Consider the following 6,950-nt stretch of genomic DNA (forward strand, 5'->3'; position numbering starts at 1 on the left):
GCAGCAGGGAACTGCTTTCTCCATATGCATTCCTCCTTGTATCCCTGTGTTGAATTACTTTGTATAAGCAACTGACCGCATAGAGTTTGATCTTTTTTTCTGGAAGAGAACATAAAGACAGACGGTGGTGTGGGTGAAACCCCCTAAAAAGCTCCTATCTGCCCTGAAAACATATATGGACATCGATGCAATCATTTTTAGAAGTAAAACGAGCTGTGCTTTTCATTGCTCCCCTTTTAATCTGCCATCCCTCTAATTATGTTCAGTTCTTGCTGCTCTCTTCCTCAAAGCCACATTCACATCAGCAATTTAAAAGGGGTAGCTCTTATCTGGATGGAAAGTAGACATATTTGCCTAGCACTCGAATGTTTAGGGCCAGCCTGGTTTTCATGATGGAAACAAAAATTTCAAATTGCCTAGCAGTGTTTTTGGTCCTAAAATATCTGTACATGGTCCCTCTTATTTCACCTGCCCTTATGACTTCTCCACACTGATATGATGCCCATCTATGCATGTACACATTTGGATACTTCATTTTTGCCACAACATGTGGTCTATGCAGTAACAAATAGTATTGCTATGTATTTCTAACCAGTAATTTTTTATTTGTCCTGGTACATTCCTTGACTTCTTCGTACTTTTCTCAAAAATTAGAAGTCCGGGGGTAACAAAGGTTTAATTTTATTTCAAAGAATGACAACACTGGCGGCTTACAGTGCCTCTGGTAATATTATTTCACTTATAAATACGTAAGCAGAGCATAACAGAAACAAATCTGCAGACAGCATAATCACTGGTCCCACATCAAGTTCCCTAAGGCAACACTGCCCAAGCTGCTTCTAGTCCAGTTAAAAACTGTGTTGCCGTTTTCATGTTTTAAATTCAAAACTGCTACAAGCAGTTTCTCTGCTTTCCACTAAATGAAGTATATTGCTGTCCAAAATCAAGAAATGTCAAGATCTTGACAAAAAAACTTGATTAGCCTGACAGATAAGATATAGTACATGGCCCAAAATTGAGAACACAGGAGATAATCATAAATATTTGTTTCCTTGACAATAAACATATTTTCAGGCATCACAGTGTTTTTTTCTGATTATTCTTCACTGTAAGTTAGAACGTCTTGCCTGAATGGCCCTCTTCAGCTCCAACATTCAGCCAGTGTTCTTTAAAATAAATGTTGAAAGACGATATGTAAAGATACCAAGAATTTCATGCAGTTCAAGACATGAAAATTTGGCATCCATCTAAGATATCTTCATTAACATTTCGTTTTTGCTGCCAAAGTCTGACACATTTACACTTTCCCATTTAGATTAACTTCATCTATTTTGGCATTTTTGGTATCCCAAACATAAATATTTGAGCAGTTAAGACATTTATTCCCAGATATCCAAATATTCCTCCATCTCAAACCATGCTTCAGAACTAATCACAAAGCATACATGTCTATATGTACTATACATTTGTGGGAGTCATCCTAAAGAAAGATGATGTGCTGTGCATTCCTAGTTCTGGGCATCTCCAACTACAAAGGTCAGATACCATTTGGACAACAATATTGAACCAGGCAGACAAGCAGCCTAAGCTAACGTAAGGCAGCTTCTGGTATATCTGAATCTACATCCTGCCCCTTTCAGGACTGGTCAACTCTTACATAGCACTTTGCTCACCTAATAGATAATCCACTGTTTCCATTCCATTTGTGATGCTTCTAACAACACAACATTGTGGTAACAGATGATCTCATGTACATCCATTAAAAATGTGAGATGAAAAACAACATACTGTTGCAGCAGCTTCACTGGCTGCCAGTCTGTTTCCGGGAACAATTAAAAGTGCTGGTTATGACCTTTAAAGCCCTAGATGTTCAGGTCCAGGCTATTTGGCTGATTGTATCCCCTAATGTGAACCTGCCCAGACCCTGAGATCTTCAAGAGAGGCCCTTCTCTCAGTCCGACCTCCATCTCAAACTCAGTTGGTGGGAACGAGAGAGAGGCCCTTTTTGGTGGCTGCCCTTCAACTCTGGAACTCCCTGCGCCAGAATGGCTCCCTCCCTGCTGTCCTTCCAACAGCAGGGTAAAACCTTTTTTATTCAGGTAGGCTTTCAAATTCAGGGGTTGCTGTGGTTTTTAACTTTGAATTTGTTTTAAGTGTTTTTAACTGGGAATTTTTAATCCTGTTTTAATGTATGTATATTTGTATATTTTAAATGGTTATGCTGATGTTTAAGCTGCTTTGAGTCCCCTTCGGATATAAATAAATACAATTATCATCATCATCATCATCTATTATACGGCAATTGCCATTGTCTATGCTGGCACATCATATTGGTGACAGCTGCATTACCAAGGCAGTATATGCAAAACAAATGGGATGACATTTCAGTAACATTACCTTATTACCATAGCAAAAATAAAAAGAGGCCAGACCACCTTCAATGGTGAGAACTTCCACAGCACAGATACAGAAAGTCTTCAGGGATTCCTGGTGTGCTTGTGGTTGCAGACAAGTGTAGAAACGTTTACAAAGAGAACACAGTATTACACAAGTCTGATTGATTTGGCCACTACCTTATTACTGGTACTTAACCGCATCTCCATCATTTGCTTGATTACTTGAACCTGATTTGACTACCCAATCAGATCCTGTGCTCCATATTACCACCATTCCTGACATATGCTAACTGATTCCTTACACAAGCAAATTTTGCTATGTACGCAATTCCCCTGTATGTTTCTTTGTAATCACATTTTCATTTTCCCTATTCTCAAGTGTTCAGGAGCCTATCAGACTTTTTGAAAATAGGACATGGACAGGGCCGGCCCCACTATTGAGGCCCCTGACGCCGCCGCCTCGGGCGCAGGCCCGGGGGGGCGCCGTCAGGCTGGGCGGGAGGCGGGGCACCGCCCTGACGGTGCCCCGCCTCCCGCCCAGTGCGCCCTGGCCCGTCTGGCCTTTCCTAGCTGGCCAGACTGCAGCGGAGGTCCCTGCAGGCCGCAATCGCGGCCTGCAGGGACCTCCGCTGCAGTCTGGCCTGCTACAAAAGGCCAGACGGGCGAGCGGGAGTAGCGTGGGAGGCGGGGCCAGCTCTGACGCCGCTCCCCCCCCCGCCCAGCGCTCCCCCCCCCCCGCGATTGCGGCCTGGAGGAACCTCCGCTGAAGTCTGGCCTGCTACAAAAGGCCAGACGGGCGAGCGGGGGTAGCGTGGGAGGCGGGGCCAGCTCTGGCCCCGCCCCCCGCCCAGCGTGCCCTGGCCCCGCCTCCCACGTTGCGTGGGAGGCAGGGCCAAGGCACGCTGGGCGGGGGGGGGGGAGCGGCGTCAGAGCTGGCCCCGCCTCCCACGCTACCCCCGCTCGCCCGTCTGGCCTTTTGTAGCAGGCCAGACTTCAGCGGAGGTTTCTCCAGGCCGCGATTGCGGCCTGGAGGAACCTCCGCTGAAGTCTGGCCTGCTACAAAAGGCCAGACGGGCGAGCGGGGGTAGCGTGGGAGGCGGGGACAGCTCTGGCCCCGCCCCCCGCCCAGCGTGCCCTGGCCCCGCCTCCCACGTTGCGTGGGAGGCAGGGCCAAGGCACGCTGGGCGGGGGGGGGGGGAGCGGCGTCAGAGCTGGCCCCGCCTCCCACGCTACCCCCGCTCGCCCGTCTGGCCTTTTGTAGCAGGCCAGACGGGCGAGCGGGGGTAGCGTGGGAGGCGGGGCCAACTCTGGCCCCGCCCCCCCGCCCAGCGTGCCCTGGCCCCGCCTCCCACGCTGCGTGGGAGGCGGGGCCAGGGCACGCTGGGCGGGGGCGGGGCCAACTCTGGCCCCGCCCCCCTCACTATTCGCCCTGGCCCCGCCTCCCACGCAGCGTGGGAGGCGGGGCCAGGGCACGCTGGGCGGGGCCATGGCGCCGGTGGCGGGGGCGCTTTTCAGCACCCCCGCTTCACATCGAAAAATATCTCCGGCCGGCCCTGGACATGGATTAACCTTTTCTAATGCTTTTGCATCTATCTAGATCAGTGGTTCTCAACCTGTGGGTCCCTAGGTGTTTTGGCCTACAACTCCCAGAAATCCCAGCAAGTTTACCAGCTGTTAGGATTTCTGGGAGTTGAAGGCCAAAACATCTGAGGACCCACAGGTTGAGAACCACTGATCTAAAAGTTCTGTCTTCCTCCACCTAGATTTCTGTCTTTTAGCAATTTCTGCTCTTTGGGTATCATAGCGCATATAGGAGGAATGGGGATCAATTTTGTGGTCATAATAGATAGATTTTCAGTCATTCCCACCAGTAAGGTTTATCCAGTAAGGTCTTTCTGGAAATGTATGAGGGGGTGCAGACTGTACCTGTTTCCTCTCCTAGACACTCTCTTCCATTAAATGATGTGTTTCAGTTCCAGAAGTGTTCCAATTCTGGTCTACTTCTCCTAATTTTTGTTCACATCACTATTGGGGAAATAGGCTGCAGGATAACACAATCCTCTTTTATTGCTTAGAAGCCTTTGTCTCTTTCAAAAATCCTGTCATTTGCACCCATCTAGCTAAGTAGAATCTGATATAAAATACTTGTGTATATGTAGATTTGTCTGCTAGATTTTGCTCTTGGTTCAAACTAGCAAAGTGGAGTGTCTTTTCAAATATGCCCTCTCTGCTTGCCCATTACCTCCCAAAATGAGCCATTTCCCCCTTCTAGCCCCAAAATATCTCCGTCATTCACCACCAGAGGGAGGTATAGGATTTGAACATGGTGCCTGTCCTACGCAAGCATTTGAGCAGGAATAAGGAGGGTGATTTGTACGGTCTTGAGTAGATCCTGTCATTGAGCATCTAAACATTAGCAACATCATCTGATTTGGAGGGATGGGAAAGCAATTGTGGTGATAATATTTGATAAAAGTTGTGATAGATGTCCAGCATGTCTATTGTCTAACCCCAGCTCTGTTCTTTCCCATCTCATTCTATTGTATTTATTTTATTTTTATCCCATCTTTCTCCCAATAAAGTGACTCATAAATGGGATGGACTGTTTCCAGCTAACTAATGCTATTATGCCTAATGGGGCTGTGAATGCTGCTGGCCAGGCTCAGAGTGAAGACACAAGGGATTAATCTACGTAGGGATTAATTTATATTTTAATATGACTGCCTGTCCTTGGAAGGAGGACTCCATTCTTTTTCATGTGTGTTACTACATAAAGTATTAATCATGGCACTCTGAAGATTGAACCAATGGGTGCAGTTACTCTTTATTAACCAATATTAAATAACACTGGTGGTGTATAATTCAACATCAGTGCCCATCCTAAGTGTCACAAAATGAGTCAGCCATTTATGGAAATTAAAACCATGTATTTTTGATACAAATAACCATAACGGGTAGGACCATCTGTTTTCCCACCCCTTTCTCCTAAAAAGATAGTACATTTTGCCCCCTTTTCCCAGGGGTTGTATGGTGAGTATGTGTGGGATTGAATGAATGGCTTGTTTTATAACAAGCATTTAACATCTTGATATAAGATATCAAGATAAATAAGAATTTGCCCAGATTTTCAGCTCTGCCATATGTACCATGTAAAATATATGCACCAAGCATGAGAAAGTGAGACCTTCACATTGGTGAAGAAGCATAACTACCACTGCTCCCTAGCAACATTTGAAATAGTCTAAAGGGTTGGGGTGGTGATGGTGATGGTGATGATGATTTAAATACTTAGGAATTGGAAACATGTTATCAGAAGCCTCCCTTCTGGCTGTTCCAGCCTTGAAGCAATTGTGTCACTTTGCTCTTCTTCTGTAAAGCATCCACAAATACCCTGGAAATTTGGGATTCTATAATCAGTCTGTTTCGAGTCCATGCCACTTTTGTACAAAAGAACCTACAAATCAATCTTGTCTTGTTTCTGCATTAGTCAGTGAGAGGATGGGACTAACACTTCTCTTTCATGAGATACACTGCTTGTGGACATTTCCTTCTACCCAATAAAGAAACTCGCTCATCCTGATGAATCATTTTTAGACAAAATTCTGGTCCCTTTTCTTTTCATCCATATTGTCGCACCTCAGGTTAACTTCACCTTGCTAAATACACCAGGCTGCACACAGGATATAATCTTTTGGAGTTTATTAGAAGATAGAAAATAAGCAGTTCTTAAAAGCAACAGTAAAGTTGCAAAAGATTGATGCAAAACAAAGCTATATGGAATAATCCAAGAGAACATAAGGCATAAAACAAGGTTCCATGAATGCTTGACAAAGTCCCATAACTTGAATACACAAGGCTGCAAGGTAATACAGGAAAGCAAGAGCTAAGCTTCTATATTCCAAAACGAGACATTGCTTTGACAAAGATTCCTCTCTCAGCAGACTGTTTTAATAGCATAACATGAAGGCATTCCTTTGCCCTTTGACCTCTCTCTTATTTGCTATTCTAAGACTTCTGCGAACCTCCTTAAATTCCAAGCGACTGGCCCGGTCCAGAGATGCATTATCGTCAAGGCCAAATAGCTCGTTAGTGTTATCAGGCTGGGAGCTGCTCTCCCTTCCTGTTTCTTGCGCCTGGGAAACATCAGCATCAACAACACCATTTCCTCCCGTGGGAAAGCCTCCCTGTTCCCCATCTTTCACAGCAGGAACACCCTGCACCTGAATCCCATAATTCCCATCAGAGTCATCTTGAAACTCATCCTGAACCTGAATCCCCTCATCCTGAACCTATATCCCAAAATCCTCATCAGAGTCACTCTGAGGCTGAGTCACAACACATACTGATCTTTTTCTTTTCACTCTGGTGCCACCTCTGCAAAAATCACCTATTTTCTTTTTTAAAAAAGTCACACAAAATATAGATTTCAATGCATATCTCTAAGTAATTCTTCTCAACAGTTATATCTTTAAAATACCTGATACGTTTTTAAAAATTAATATCACTTTCCGCTTGAATGAAAACAAAGGGACATGTCCACTCCACACTAAAGCA

Source organism: Anolis carolinensis, chromosome 4, assembly GCF_035594765.1.
Source record: "Anolis carolinensis isolate JA03-04 chromosome 4, rAnoCar3.1.pri, whole genome shotgun sequence".
Taxonomy (NCBI): domain Eukaryota; kingdom Metazoa; phylum Chordata; class Lepidosauria; order Squamata; family Dactyloidae; genus Anolis; species Anolis carolinensis.